Here is a 15,821-nt window from a genome sequence, read left to right on the forward strand (position 1 = left end):
TTGTTTAACCTTTTGCTGTTCGACAGGAACTAATTAAAGAATGTTATACGGTATTATTGACAGCAAATACTCTTTGCCTAAAAAAAAACTGCAAAAAAACATGAGGTATGAAACAACATTGTTTTAGGGTCATATTGAAAACTACGTGCTGATGATCCTAATTGTCATTTCATAAAAAAAAAATCTCGACTCGGTGTTCCAGAATGATTTATGAAAAGTTTAACGAATTTGTTCTTGGTTAAGTCTCTCTCTAACTTTGCCTTCAAGATAATATTTGATCATTATTTTCTCATTTTTTCTCCCCCTTCACACTTGAATTATGTTTTACCTGATTTTTCTGGCTCTACAGATAGTTCAGAACAGAATAGAGAATTTAGGCCAAAGGCCAAGCGCTGGGACCTGTGAGGTCATTCAGCGCTGAAAGGAACATTGCGAGAAAAGTTACAAAGGCGTAACAGGAGGAAAACCTGGCAGTTGCACTGTGAAATAACTGTCAGAAAAGGGTGGAAAGGAAGATGGAGGAGAGGCAATAGGAATGGAGGTTCAGTAAAAGGAATGAAAGGTGTTGCAGCTAGGGGCCCAAGGGATGCTGGAAAGAACCTTCAGTAATGCCTACAGTGCACCCCGCGTGATAAAAACGAGCAGAATTAAAACTTTTTAAGGTAGTATATAAATCTCTGTGAACTAGGATATTCGATCTCTGAAATTAGATAATTCTTTATTCCTTCCTTTGCTGCATCAGTTAGACACAATTTTACTTCTTAAGGTAACTCTAATATGAAGGCATTCGTCAGTAACTTTCGGAGTGTCTGATTACCACGCCAGTGCTGAGTTGTAAATGCTATTTACTATTCTCTTTTGATTATCGTATACGATGTGGCTTCGTCTATCTGAAATGAATGAAGTTATCTGCATTCTAAATTATCTCATTTATTCTTCATACAAAGTTTAAAGTAAGCAAATACTCTCTAGTATCCGACTTGAGTTTATTTATCCCTGAATTCTTAAATTATCTCGTTCGTAAGTCATATGAATCAATGAGAATGTTTTCAAGTCATATGAATCAGTGAGTGAGAGCGCTTTGCCGATTAGAATGTTTTCGATAATAATAATAATAATAATAATAATAATAATAATAATAATAATAAATATGAGGTTAATGTTTGGTGTCGTTTCTAACCACAGTTTTTATATGGACAATAAAATGATCTTTTACAGAAACCTGTTTTAATTGCCTTTTGTGACCAGATGACTAGCAGTTGCAAATGCTCATTGCGAATGATCTGCGTATAGAAAAATACCTGATATGGTTTCGAGCTGGATATGATTCGTTCTAAATACTGTTTTTAAAGCTTTTTTTACTGAGAGAAAGAATGAATGCATATACTGCCTACTTTATTCCTTTGCTTATAAAGAAACTGGCAATAAGCCTTATGCATAAGTACTTCCGGCAGAATACACGGGTTTTAGGTACGTTTCTATTTCGTAAAATTTTTGTATTGTAAATGAATCGTTATACGACTACTGAGGGGAAATAGTCTAAGCCCCTCAGCAGCAGAGTGCTACCCAGAAAATAGTAGTATTAAAGGGAAAATACCCAGAAACGATTGATTACTTAGTCTTATGACTTTTACCATGCCTTGTAATCAAAACTAAATATATTTCGGCTAGAGCATTTTCAAACGGAATGGAAAGAAAAGGGTATCATGAGCTTGATCTCAAAATGACAAGATTGTAATGCATAACACGGGCGAGAGAAGAGAAGACTGCATGAATAAGGATATGAATGAACTTGCACTGATGAAAAATTAGTTTCCACGTATATAACACAACTGTTTATATCTAGTATTATGATGACAGTTTGAATGGAATACGCAGGGTTGATGTATATGAAACTTGGGAAGACAGCTAGGCTGGGTGAAAAGTATAGTGTAATTACCGTAGAGTTTTTATCAGTCTCCAACTTGGCAATTAAAAAAAAATTAAACAAATAAAATTCTGGAAGCAAATCATCATCTTGATAACCATCAACAACTCGAAACTAACCGTCCAGAAAATCTCGTGGGTTTTCATAGCTGCCTTAATTCAAGCCTGGGCCACCCCCCGTGCGAAATTCGAGACGGTACGTAACGTCCCTGTGGGTAGGCCAGGGGCATCCATACCCTCTCTTATACTACTGTCAGTTTTAACAGACTGGGTACATTAGCAATAAATGAATAACAAACGTGAAATGAATTTAGGGGAACGGGAGTAAAGTCAAATAGAAGCGAATGGATAGGAGATATAACCAAACGGTCGACAGTGAGCAATGAGCAGGGAAAATTCTCAACGTAATGGTATTGGAGAACTTCAGTCTTGATGCTGAAAGATAGAGTACCTCTCACGTCACTTACTGTGACTGGACACCTCTCTTGGTTCAGAAATCTATGAACTAGATTTCGCCATCTGTAACGAAGTACAGACTTTCGGTACGAGTTTAAGCCTGCCGAGCGTGTAACCTCAGGCGGCCATATTTGAACAGCGGTCCAGTTACCAAACTTCATTTTCCTGGCAATATACGCCTATGAGACTTATCGTTTGACTAAAACATGAATTAAACCAAGATTTGTTACATATGTAATAAATGCAGCTATTTTTTTTACTTTGAATCATCAAATAATATTAGTTGTTTCTTACGGTTTGCTTACCTCGTCCAGAAGTACCCTCACTATGTGAGACGCTGGTAAAACTTTACTTTAGTTTCTCGGCCTGATTCCCGCCATTCGTCGACCGGGACAGGTTACTCATGCAGAAATAGGCATAACCTTTCCAATAATGCCAGGTCCTGACTTAACCAGATCTTATCTACCTAACCTAACTTAGGGCGACGTGACCTGACCAGGCCGCCGGGATCCCCCCAAAAAGGCCGTAACCCGTCCCGGTCAACTAAAGTTTTACCCATCTCTGTTTTTGAGAAACTCATTGGCACAGACAGTATTCTACAGGCCTACCTACAGCAAAGACTTTTTAATGACTGACGAAATACAGCATCACGGTAACATGTTTCAAAGACGAACCTTGTTGACACAACTAGTAATCTACAGGCCTACTTGCAACGAAGCATTTTTAATAGCGAACGAGATGTTTTTGCTTAATATATGTGGTGTACATATAAGTAATGATGTTCTGATTTTGAACAAATCTAAATCGCCGCTTTACTAATGTGCCGCAATAACGCTGCAGGAAATGTAAGACGTGTAAACTGAGTAAGCTTATCCACTGCTAGCATAACAGTTACCGGACTAGCACAAAATAATTGGTAAATAAAATTCAGTATGCTTTGCTTACCTGTAAAATGTGATTCCATTTTCTCTTGAAGAATTCCTGTGTGATCATAAGCTGCACAATGTATCACTACGAAGATACTGAACAAAAAAAAAAAAAAAAATCTTATGCTACACTAGAGGCACTTAAACTACGCGTTTCTCAGGTGTTAACTTCGAAGACGGCCACAAGGTTCCGCCCCTGGTGGCAACACACCGAACTGCGCAGTACCAGCGTATAGATGAAACTTCCAGTTATTGTTGACCAACCATGATCTAAACTATAGGAAATTTAGCCAGTGTCAGCTGATCTAACATAAAAATATTGTCTTCAACAAATAATTTGCCATTGTAACAATGCTGGTGGTGTTTGCCGCTGATTGGCTTCAGTCCACCTTATTCGAATGCACTCAAACTGACTTTAAATTCTTGTCAAAGCACTTATTTTTATATAAAACACTGGGTTATATAAGAAGACGATTAAAAAATAACTTAAATGAAAAATATTTCCTTTTGAGATACCACAGATAAACCTGAGCTACAGTGATATGAAGAACTATGTCCTAGCAAGGGATAACGGCACACGTATACGAACAACCAGAGCAGGCGTCAGGACGCGGAAATCTAACTTGACAGTTGGAGTCAAACCTTTAGTTGAAGTTAGGCTATCATCCCCCAACGTGGCAGTCTGCATTCTCATCTAATGTAAGATTTCTTGTATTTTATAGGTATTAATTACTACACAAGTATTCTTTAGCACGTATGAAGCTTGTAAATACGCCAGGAGGTTTGCTGCACACCGTTATTTTAACAGCAATTGTTCAAGGCATATCACTTGGCAACTGTTAACAGAACAGTAAAGCAGCTCGGATCATTTTAGGTTTGTTATGATTTCTTAGAGGTGCACTACCAATGACATACATGTTTAAAGCTACTTATCTTTCTTCTTAAATTTTACTTCACAAGTAATGAGTCATTACGTCGCAACTGAAATTGTAAAAAAAAAAAAAAAGATGGACGACTGACTCGGCCGAAAATCATATTCCTTTCTAGTCCGAATGTTGCAATTTGTCATTGCCTTTCTTTCATACTGATCTCAGTAATAGCCTTCCTTATATTGCTCGTTTTATGAATGTAATACGAAATCACGTCATTAGATTCAAGCGGATTAGGCCAATGGTGCTCCGGGCTGGGAGGGAATTGCAGCTCTTTAAGATTCTGGCGGGAATACGTTAAAGAACTCGCTATGACTAAGTCAGGATCTGTCCTATGAAAACCATTGTATATCTATGTATAATATGTTGCAGAAAGTTGTTTAAAAAGTTTATATCGTCCATGAACTTATCCTGTATGAGAAAAGAAAGGCTACGACGGGTAAGCCTAAGCAAGCATTCAAAATCCGTAGGCTCATGATTTTGGTTTCCCCAGCGATACGAAAAGGAGTGCATAATTTTTAACGGGGTTTGAAATACTTTTCTCCCTTAACTTACATTCGGTATTTACTGACAACGAACCCCCCAAAAAAAACCCTGTAGCCATCGTCAGGCTCCAACTTCGTGTATCGGTCTATTATTTTTGTGCCTTTGATAGAAATGGGTGCGGAAGACTGGCGTGAGATAAAATCAGCATAGGCCTACGTACAAGAATGCATTTCCCCTTCTCTCGTGCCAAACACAGCGAAAAATTATCATAATTGAAAATATATTTGCTAATCCAAGTAAAGAAAATGAAAAAATCTATTATTGGTGGGTGAAATTAGTGATGTATGTTAACTTACGGCAGTGGTTCCCAACCCTTTCTGACACCCCAACTCTCTCAAGTCCTCAGCACCGTCGTTAGAAAACCATGTTTGTCAGTATTGTGTATTTAATTCAGTGTCATTGACGTAACTTTGTCCCGGAAAAGCTGAAAACGGAAAATATTGGTCTTTACTGTGATATTGCTTTATTCAACATAAATTGATTGACGGTAAAATGTAACTGTTTAAATATATGATTAATGAACACTGATAAAACCGATACAAGCTAATAATTGACAACGTCCTACACGTAAAAAGGACGTTTTTGTAAAACACAACAAATACGTTTGCTGGTATACACTAATAAAACACATTTTGGGGTTCTGTTACATACACGGGTTTCCTTAAAAAGCAGTTCAAAATGCTCAAGTAAAAACAAGTGTGTTTATGGCCTGGTAGGAAAACGGGAGAGAGAACTGAGCAACACCTCGAAGCTTTAACCGTCCTAGCTTGACGCTCTGGGTTTAAACTGCGCCGAAGCCAGTCAGAATTTAGGTATCCTATGCCGTGTAGTGACGGCCGTATGGACAATGGCGTATCGATACCGTTGATACCAGGGTCTCTCCGTAGGGGACTAGAGCCGTCAGTGCACCTCACACGATACACTGTAGGCAGTATTTAAGGTTCTTTGCAGCGTCCCTTCGGCCCCTAGCTGCAACTCATCTCATTCCTTTTCCTGTGCTTCCGTTCATATTCTTTCTTCCATCTTACTTTTCACCCTATCCTAACAATTGTATCATAGTGCAACTGCGAGGTTTCCTCCCGTTACACCTTTCAAACCATTTTACTCCTCAATTTCCGTTTCAGCGCTGAATGACCTCATAGGTCCCAGCGCATGGCCTTTGGCCTAAAATTCTGTATTCTATTTTCCTCAAATATTGCGGCACCCTCATTCGATCACACTGTTTGAAACAACTGTCTTCCGGTGTGCCGATTTAACCTCAAACCTGGTAAGAATTATGAAGGATGATACGTAATAAGGCAAAGCTAAGCCTAACTGAAAATTTAATCCGCTTTTCGATGAGCACTAACTTACAGATGGGTAGGGTGGGTTATTTAATGTTGCAATTTGCAAGTGAAAAATGCCCAACTTCCTCAATGAATCAGCGGTAGGAAAAGTCGAGGCTAGTCTTATATTACGACTTTGAGACAGTGAGATCACCGCCATCTCTCTCTCTCTCTCTCTCTCTCTCTCTCTCTCTCTCTCTCTCTCTCTCTCTCCATTCGTTATGCTCTCTCGTCTCTTTCTATAGGCATTTGTTAGCTATTATCTCGTGTCTCCGCACTCCCCCCGGCATTTTTCTCTCCTCCGTCAGCGGCCGGATATGTCCTTAAACATTGTTGCCATGACCGCTAGTCCATGAATGATAATTTTAGGTGAGAAGTTTCCCCGTAGGGTGTTAGTTCCGTCAGTGCACCTCACGATGTGCACTGTAGGCATTACTTGAGGTTCTACGCAGCGTCCCTTCGGCCCCTAGCTGCAACTCATTTCATTCCTTTTACTGTACCTCCGTTCGTATTCTCTTCCATCTCACTTTTCACCCTCTCCAAACAATCGATTCATAGTGAAACTACGGGGTCTTTTCCCGTTTCGCCTTTCAGTCCTTTTTGCTGTCAATTTCCGTTTCAGCGCTGAATGACCTCGCAGGTCCCACTGCTTGGCCTTTGTCCTAAATTCTATAGTGTATGTAATAATGAGAAGCTCGGAATTAGGCCCTAGTATTGTGTATTACTTTCAAGATCACAAAAAAAAAAAAAAATGAAGTTAATTTTGATGGCCGGGGTTTGCCAGGTGTTGGAATTAAAAACAGGAAGTTAATATTACAGATCTCTTAAGGCAATTATTCTTCAGCGTGTTGATTCTCCCGCTAAGAATCTGCAACACACATACCCTGTCTCTTTTACAGATGTCCAGAGAAGGTTTATCATCTTGTTCTTTAGCCTTGAGAATGTAATCGAGACCAACCTCGCGTAATCTACGGAGTGATACGAATTCTGAGATGTTAGTCACTCTGGATGGAAGTGAATTAAGATATATGGCAGAGAATTATTCCAAACTTTAACAAAATACAGTATATGGCGTTCCGTAGCTTCACAATAATCGCGAAAAATGGGTTAATTAAAAGGAAAGTTTAAGAAAAGGCATGAGTGCTTGATTGTTCTACCAATGTCAGATCCGTAGGGGGGTAGCGCCGTCAGTGCACCTCACGGGGTGCACTGTAGGCATTGCTAAAGGTTCTCTGCAGCGTCCCTTCGGCCTCTAGCTGCAACCCCTTTCATTCCTTTTACTGTACCTCCATTCATATTCTCTTTCTTTCATCTTGTTATCCATCCTCGCCAAACGATTACTTCGTAGTGCAACTGCGAGGTTTTCCTCCTGTTACACCTTTTGAACCTTTCTACTGTGTTTCCCTGTCAGCGCTGAATGACCTCATAGGTCCCAGTGCTTGGCCTTTGGCCTAAAGGCTATATTCCATTCTATATTCCAACCTACCAATGTCATATCCTTATATGAGCAACTAGATGCAGTAACAAGAGAAATTACGAAGGAAAAGATATCCTTACGTATATCAAATTTGTCTCTCGTGTTTTCGTGGGGGATCTCGATAACAGTGAAAATAAAATGACTTTCCAATCATCCAAAGGCCATTTTGTTATTTACCTTAGCTCACTTTCACACACCTTTCTCGACTTTCCACGGGCACCCTTTCTAATTAAGGTTGATTGTAGACGTCAAAAGTATTTCTTTTCTCTTGAGATATTGACATCTCGACAAAAGCCGAGTTAGCTCGTCAACAAGCTTGAGTCTCGGGAGAAATTCTTTAGGGCGAGATATTAATCTTGGCTTGACAATAGAAAGAGGCCAACAGGCCATCAAAGAGACATTCTGTGAGGACTCCCTCAAAAGACTTCATAAACACGAGCCAGGGAAATTTCCATTCACTGTACCTCCTTTCATATTATTTTTCTTCCATCTGGCTATCCACCATCTTTCAACAAGTATTTCATAGTGCAACTGCGAGGTTTTCCTCCTGTTACACCTTTCAACCTTTTTTTGCTGTCATTTTCCGTTTCAGCGCTGATTGACCTCGTAGGTTCCAGCGCCTGGCCTTTGGCCTAAACTCTATATTCCTTTCCATTCCATTCCATTCCATTCCATTCCATTCCATTCCACGGGCTAAGGAAATAAACCAAAGAGGGACATAGCGAAAAGAATCGACCTTGAAACGAGTCTTCTGAAAGAGGGATGAACAATGTTTTTTTTAACTTTATTCAAATGAGTATAATTAGTAAACATACAAAAACATGAAAATGAGGGTTTTTTTTGTTCCGTAGTGGCCTTGTTTACTATCCTCAGGTGAGTTCGTAGTGTTTGGTTGACGTCACCACCTCGTCATAAAACTCATTCTATAGTGATCTGTTAAAACCATTACTTCCACCAATATGGACGTCATGAAAAAAAGAATGGCCTTTCATTTTTCGTCAAAGTTAATGAGGTGGACAGCTTAATGATGTGATCCTCCATTTTCGTCAGTCATCATCTCAATTCTTTCCTCCCCCTCTTCACCTGTTTAGCATCCACCGCTATATTCACCCTCGGTCTTGAATTTCTCACTCTTCAATAATCACCCGCTATTCCAAGATCGCATGTCAGTGGGAATCGAGAATTTTGAAGTTCCGCGATTCTTCATTTTTCTTTTGTCCAGTTTTCCTTGTGCTCAGTTATTCTTATTCTTTTAGATAAAAGTAAAGTGCAACCTCGGACGTCAATTGAGATATCACATGGTACAGAATCTGCTTAAAACAAAACAGTTTAGTTTCAGTGAAATATTTTTCCCATAATTGACCTACTTCTTCCTTCGTTTCCCTCATCTCTTGAACCCCTTTCTCTCCTGTGCGAGTTATCCTCAGTGGTTGAATTTTACAGGTACTAATTTGGCTGAAGTTCCAATGGGGTAAATATACAAGCCATTCTTTCGTTAGGTACTTTGTAGAGAGAGATCAAGGTTCTTCGGAACGTTTAGTTTAGTGGGTCATTTTCTCAGAAGTTCAAGCGGAGATGCGTTGCATTACTACCTTAATGCTGTTTTCCTTTTATTTTCATACATTTTTATCTATTTGTTAATTTATTTTTTTCTTTTTAAAAAGAGAGATCTCTCCTTTCTGTACTTCTCTTACCTCCTAATGAGCACCGTATTCTTTGGAAGCTTGAGTTTCAAGTCACTGGCCCCTGTGGGATTGTTCCATGTGAACAGGGTTCATTATCTGAATAATAATAATGATGATAATAATAATTCGTTTTAGGGGGTAATTTTTCTTTCGCCGTTTTCTGCACACCTCCATCTTCCAAGGAATGGGTCTATCGCTTCTTTTAAGATTACAGGTCCTACTTTTTCCTTCCTCTTTCTGTTACGCCTTTCCCTCTTCCCTACATCGAACTATGGCATATATGAACCCCTTTCAGAACCTAGAAGAGATCAGATTTAATAGAACTGGCATTCGGAAGATGCATTTACTAACTTTGCCAATATTCTTGTCTTGCTTTCTCACTGACGTGAAGTATTTGTATTTATTATAGATGAACTTTGCACTTTTACATAAAGTAAACGAAACATCCCTGTTTTCTTTCGCTAGAACTAGGCAAACAAAGTGTTTTCTCTTGCAAAGAGACCCTGATATTCTCTCTATGACTTCGTCTTGCCTAGTAATTGTATACACACATAAATATATATTCATGTATATATATATACACGCTTGACACGTTATTAGTCATTGCAATAGAAAGGAGAATAATTGCTTATAGCGTCCATTCACAGGATTTACAGGCCATTTATATCAGCTGGGAAGACTTATGGTTACATATCGAAGTCACATTTAACTTCGTTTATGATGCCAGCTTAAAATTCTCTTTGAAGATATTGAAATTTATCCTGTTCCAATGTTCCATTAAATCTCCTTTCGTAGTATCCAAATCTCCTCTCCGATATAGGCCTAATCTCCGTCGCGATGTACTTTCACAAATTCATTTATAATAAAAGTTCGCTTACTTGAAATTCCTGCAATTACTCTCGCCAGCTCGGGTAATAATCATCTACGTAGGAGACTCATGCCACTTTTTAAGTAAGTTTTCCTTGTTACTTTTCAGTAGGAAACTAATGTAATCAGCACCTAACTAGACAGATACTTCAGGTTATTTTCAAGAGTCAAAAATGTTTTGATCGCTTGGCATGCTTCTGCGTGCGTAATTGCCTTTTGATATATATTTTTTTAAAGAAAACAAAAACACGAGACGTTTCGAAACAGATTATTGGTCCTATAATCAAAACTGTTTTCTGCATTTTGGGTATTTTGTGACAGACCCATTCCTAATCCTTCATATCCTATACAGAATTTCTCGAAGATGTAATTGTTTTCTAGCTAAAATCTTGTTGTAGTTGTTATTCTTCCCAGCTTAATCCCTTGTCGGGGCCGCCGTTTTAATGAGCCTCCTCTAGCTGATTTTATCCAAAATGGTTTGTGGTTGTCCCGTTGGGGGGTAGGGCCGCCAGTGCACCTCAAGCTGTGCACTGTAGGCATTACTTAATGTTCTTTGCAGCGTCTCTTCGGCCCCTACCTGCAACCCCATTCGCTCCTTTTACTGTACCTCCTTTCATATTCTCTTTCTTCCTCCTTACTTTCCACCCTCTCCTAACAATTGATTCATAGTGCAACTGCGAGGTTTTCCTCCTGTTACACCTGTCATACCTTTTACTGTCAATTTTCGTTTCAGCGCTGAATGACCTCATAGGTCCTGTCCTAACGCTTGGGCTTTGGTCTAAATTCTATATTCTGTCTGTCTATCCAACCCTCCCTGTTTATCCGGGCTTGGAACCGGCAAAGATGTGGGCTGGCCTCCCGCCCCCATCCACCAAGTGGGTAGGCTCTTTTCTACCTAAAATAACTTAGGTCACTGACAGATTGTCACGTTTTTGGGAAAGACGAACAGTATCTGATAAATTTATGTCCAAAGCAATATTTTTTGTCTTTCGGATGAAGAATATTCTCTCTCTCTCTCTCTCTCTCTCTCTCTCAAATCATGTCGATATTTCTGGGACTAAAAAAGGATTTCGTTTTCTTTTATACATTAACCAAGAGATATGATATTAGAAGCATAAAAAATATCTTGGTCAATCAGTGTAATCTGATGTAAGCGATAAAATCGCTTTGATGTGTGGAAACTACCGAATTATTTTTATTGAGGGACGATTTTTATATATATATATACATACATATATATATATATATATATATATATATATATATATATATATATATATATATATATATATTTCAACACACTCATACACAGTATATATAATGTATAAATTTATTCAGAAATTCTGTTAACTACCTTAAGGATTTTACTATTCATCGTTCTTTTTATCCATAATTTTAATCCTTATACATACATATACACTTTGACGCAAACACGCATTCACACGATCGCTCGCGCGTGCGCGAAAGTAATAGTTTGTCCTACAATACAGTACGTTTTTGAATGAGGTTTCTATCATTTCTGTACTAGTTATTAAGATTACTTAAAGCGTAATTATAACCAAAATGAAAAGAAGCGAATTTAAATTTAATATTTTCATGTAGAACCTCATCAAATAAGATTTTGAGTGAAGGGGAAAGCGAAACGTGAGAGACTTCTTGTATACATTTTTCATTTCAGGGAAATTTACAATTCACCGAATTCACTCTTGGTGTATATGCCTGAATTCCCCGAGGGGAGTTGGTGCCGCCAGTGCGCCTCACTTGGTGCACTGTAGGCATCACTTCAGGGCCTTTGCAGCGTCCCTTCTGCCCCTATCTGCAAACCCTTTCACTCATTTTACTGTACTTCCGTTCATAGTCTCTTCACCTAACTCTCCACCCTCTCTAACAATTGATTCATAGTGCGACTGCGAGGTTTTCCTCCTGTTACACCTTTCAAGTCTTCTTACTTTCAATTTCCGTTTCAGCGCTGAATGACCTTATAGGTCGTAGTGCTTGGCCTTTAGGTTAAATTCTGTATTGTATTCCATTCTATGTGCTTGAATTCACTAATAGAGTATTGCTTCCTCGTAGTCTGGTTTAGTTGCCATTTTCTTGCTTGAATGCTTTTAGTTTCGCTCATAGCTGAAACTAAAAAGGTCTATTATTATTATTATTATTATTATTATTATTATTATTATTATTATTATTATTATTATTATTATAACCTGTAAGATTTCCTTATATTTCCTTAATTCGTTAAGAAAAGCTGGGAATATAGTTATTATTATTATTATTATTATTATTATTATTATTATTATTATTATTATTATTATTATTATTATTATTATTATTATTATTATAACCTGTAAGATTTCCTTATATTTCCTTAATTCATGAACAAAAGCTCATGGGAATATAAATATTAAGGTAGAGGAGATTTGAAAAAAAAATGAAGAAGGAACAAAGGTAACAAGAGAAAATGAATTGTCATTTTATCTGTGCTTTATTCTCTTAAATTTATGGCATCGTGGCATCGTTTCAATTGCAGACAATTCTTCTTGAATAAAGTTCAACTGACGCCATTAATTTCAATACAATTTTACAACAACTGAGCGTAGTTCTTTATGAATCGCTTCAGGATTTGCATATTAAATAAGCAAAAAATGCGCCGAAATTTCTTCGGCGTAATCGAGTTACCTGTACAGCGCATGATCAAGGCCACCGAAAACAGATCTATCTTTAGGTGGTCTCGGTATAATGATGTAAGAGCCGCGGCCCATGAAACTCAGCCGGCCGTGGTGGCCTGTGTTGCTGCGTTGAGAGAAGCACGATTATGGCTAAATTTAACCTTAAATAAAATAAAAACTACAGAGGCTAGAGGGCTGCAATTTGGTGTGTATAATGATTGGAGGGTGGATGATCAACATACCAGTTTGCAGCCCTCTAGCCCCAGTAGTTATTAAGATATGAGGGCGGACAGACAAAAATTGCGGACGAACACAGCCGTCACAATAGTTTTCTTTTAAGAAAACTAAAGATCACTAGACATCAGTTACACTCCTAAGAAGTAATAGGTGGTAAAGTGTGAGAGAGAGAGTGTGTGTAAATGACCCTCGCTTAACTTGGGCGATACCGTCTCTGCCGGAGAGCCCCGTAATGGAAATTCTATTCTATTCTCATAGAACAGACGCCTATAAAGCCTCCTACCTGCTTAAAGGGAAAGGAACGTAAATCTTAAGAGCTTGCCATAGCGATATCGCCTCTATTCGTATACGGAACAAGGATCGTTTTAGTCAGTACTCGCTGGGACCTTAAGTCTATCAGGTCGTGTTTCTTTTAGTTTTGGCCACAAACGTTCTGGTTTATATGTACTACTACGCTCTTAGCTCTATTCTTATATAGATTTTGTCATTATCTGGATTTATTAGTATTATTATTGTTATATGCTTTGGCGACCCGTATCACGCACGCGCGCGCGCACACACTCACACACACAGATTCTGCTTTATCAGGTAAGGTGTAAGCTACTAGCATAGGTGTATGTTTCAATAAAACACGAAGAAAGAAGTTACGATTTACCTCCTATGTTGAGGAAAGACGTCCTCTTTAGGAATTTGTTTTGTAGACCCTTAAAAATGAAAAATAAAAATGTCATATGAAAACTTCTTATAGACGACAAAAATATCCAAAGCGAATGTTAATTGTAATACTATGACATCGATTTTTTCTATTTAAATAGGAAGGTGGCCATTTCACAATGCTTCGTTTCCGGCAGCAGGAATACTTTCTTTCAAACGGCTCCTTACAAAGCATCGTCAAACTTATCAAAACTCTAAGGAAGTTCCTCTCTCTAAAGCAGATACTGACGACTGAAATCAGGAATGCATCGTGTGTCAAGAGACAGTTCTACACTGGACGCTACTTTCCTCCAAAAAGGTATTTAAGGAATAGATCAGTAGCTTTATTTATTGATTAAGCTGAATTGACAGACAGACACCTAGATAATGTTCTTTGCTGTGTATTGACTATAATTTTTGTACTGTAGAGCTTTCTGTCCGCCTGTCGGTCTTCTGCCTCTCTATGTTTATGTGTGCATGCTTCAAACACATATTCAGATCTGCCATGTTTTTCTAGAGTTCATTGATACTGGGAAAGGCGTACAACGAAAATAGTACTACTTGTCTCACACACACACACACCCATTTGAATATATTACGGTAAGGTGCACAATGAACATTGTATCTCTTGCTATCAAAAAAGGTCAACTGCTTAGCAAGTAGTTAAGAACAAACCTTTGAAACATTGTATATGAGCTCCATGATCATAACACAAACACATACTCACAAACATATACACAAACAAAACATGACGCAAAGTAAACCTCAGATACCGGCATGCGGCTTCTCAGCCCCAACATGATGGCTGTCAGAATCATATAAAACGGGACATTTTTGGTTTGGGGGCGAGGGTAGGGGAGGGGGTGGATCTCCCTCAGCTAACGAGGGGTTTCAAGAAACGTAAATAAAACTGTCTAGATTGAGACGACAAAAGTTAATAAAAGACAGGAAACCAGCCTCTCTCCACTGGACAACTTCGGGAGAGGAACGTCCTTGTCAGCAAAAGGATTATTAAAAAATGAGAGAAGGCTCCGGCGAAAGAGTGCAACAAGTTAATAACAACTTGGCAAGCGGAGTTTTTTTTTATGCAGTGCCTGTTTGGCTCAACAGAGTACTTGTTCGTTATTGTAGATAGGATGCTGCCTTTGGATGAATATGAAAAGAAAAATACCAAATTACAGATTCTTGAAAAATCTCTTTCAAATTGGAAGACAAAAATCTCCTGCAAATCTGTTTGTCCACCTCGGGTTGGGGCGGGGTAGGTAGGGGATCGGGAAGGTAGGTGGGACATGACAGGCAGCGCCGGGTTCCAGCACAGCATAGCACGCACCATCAAGCTCGTTCATAATATTTTCAAACAGCCTCTCTTCAGTATCTCTAGAGGATAATAATCTCATTGACTCATTTTTTCACTAATGGCGTCGATATGCAGATTGCCAGGACTTTCATGGAAGTAGTCACAAAATCCATATTGCCAAATTTTGAAGTGTTCTATTTTGAAAACTTCTTTAGCAGCTGAGTTCAACTAAAATGATTTATTATCATTTTCGTTTTCTTGACATAATTTGATCAGCTCCGGATTGCTTGTGCCTTTGTCATGTGCTTGTTCTTGATTATTTGTTCCCGTCGTCGAAAGGATTAGCATTATCGAATCTACTTCGGGTCCTTGGTCTTTGTTATTGCGTTCAGCGTTCCGTTAATTTGGAAAATAGAGCAATTTGGCTTTCATTTAACACTGGTTAAACCACCTTTGATTCGTTCCCCCGTATAAAGCACAAATTCTTTGTTTTTACATACTTTTATTTTAATTTGACTTCTGCATCTGTCTGTCCTCAAATCTTGTAACTCCATTTTCAACCTGTTCCCATCGTCCGAAGGACTTGAAATTTTGCATGGTTACTCAACCTTACATGATCAGTAGGTCAGCAGTGACCTCTAGTGACCCTACAGTGACCTCTCCCAGTATTTCAATATTTGTATGAAACTCTTCGGATCTTTCACAACTTCCATGACTCGGTAAATAACTCTACGGATTTTTCAAACCTTCGTTGGCTCGACAGGATCTCAATTTCGTTAGCTACAATC

General features: G+C 38.5%; 1 protein-coding gene across 1 annotated transcript in view; it reads left to right on the plus strand.

The window, feature by feature from the left end:
• Positions 1-3,078: 3,078 nt before the first annotated feature.
• LOC136843909 (uncharacterized) overlaps positions 3,079-15,821 on the plus strand; it is a 110,765-nt gene continuing 98,022 nt past the window's right edge. Inside the window, exons 1-2 of the mRNA XM_067112820.1 lie at positions 3,079-4,007; positions 13,859-14,055. The gene's annotated coding sequence lies outside the window, so the exon portion shown is untranslated. The remainder of the gene's footprint in view (positions 4,008-13,858; positions 14,056-15,821) is intronic.

This window comes from Macrobrachium rosenbergii, chromosome 12, assembly GCF_040412425.1.
Source record: "Macrobrachium rosenbergii isolate ZJJX-2024 chromosome 12, ASM4041242v1, whole genome shotgun sequence".
In the NCBI taxonomy this organism is placed as follows: Eukaryota; Metazoa; Arthropoda; class Malacostraca; order Decapoda; family Palaemonidae; genus Macrobrachium; species Macrobrachium rosenbergii.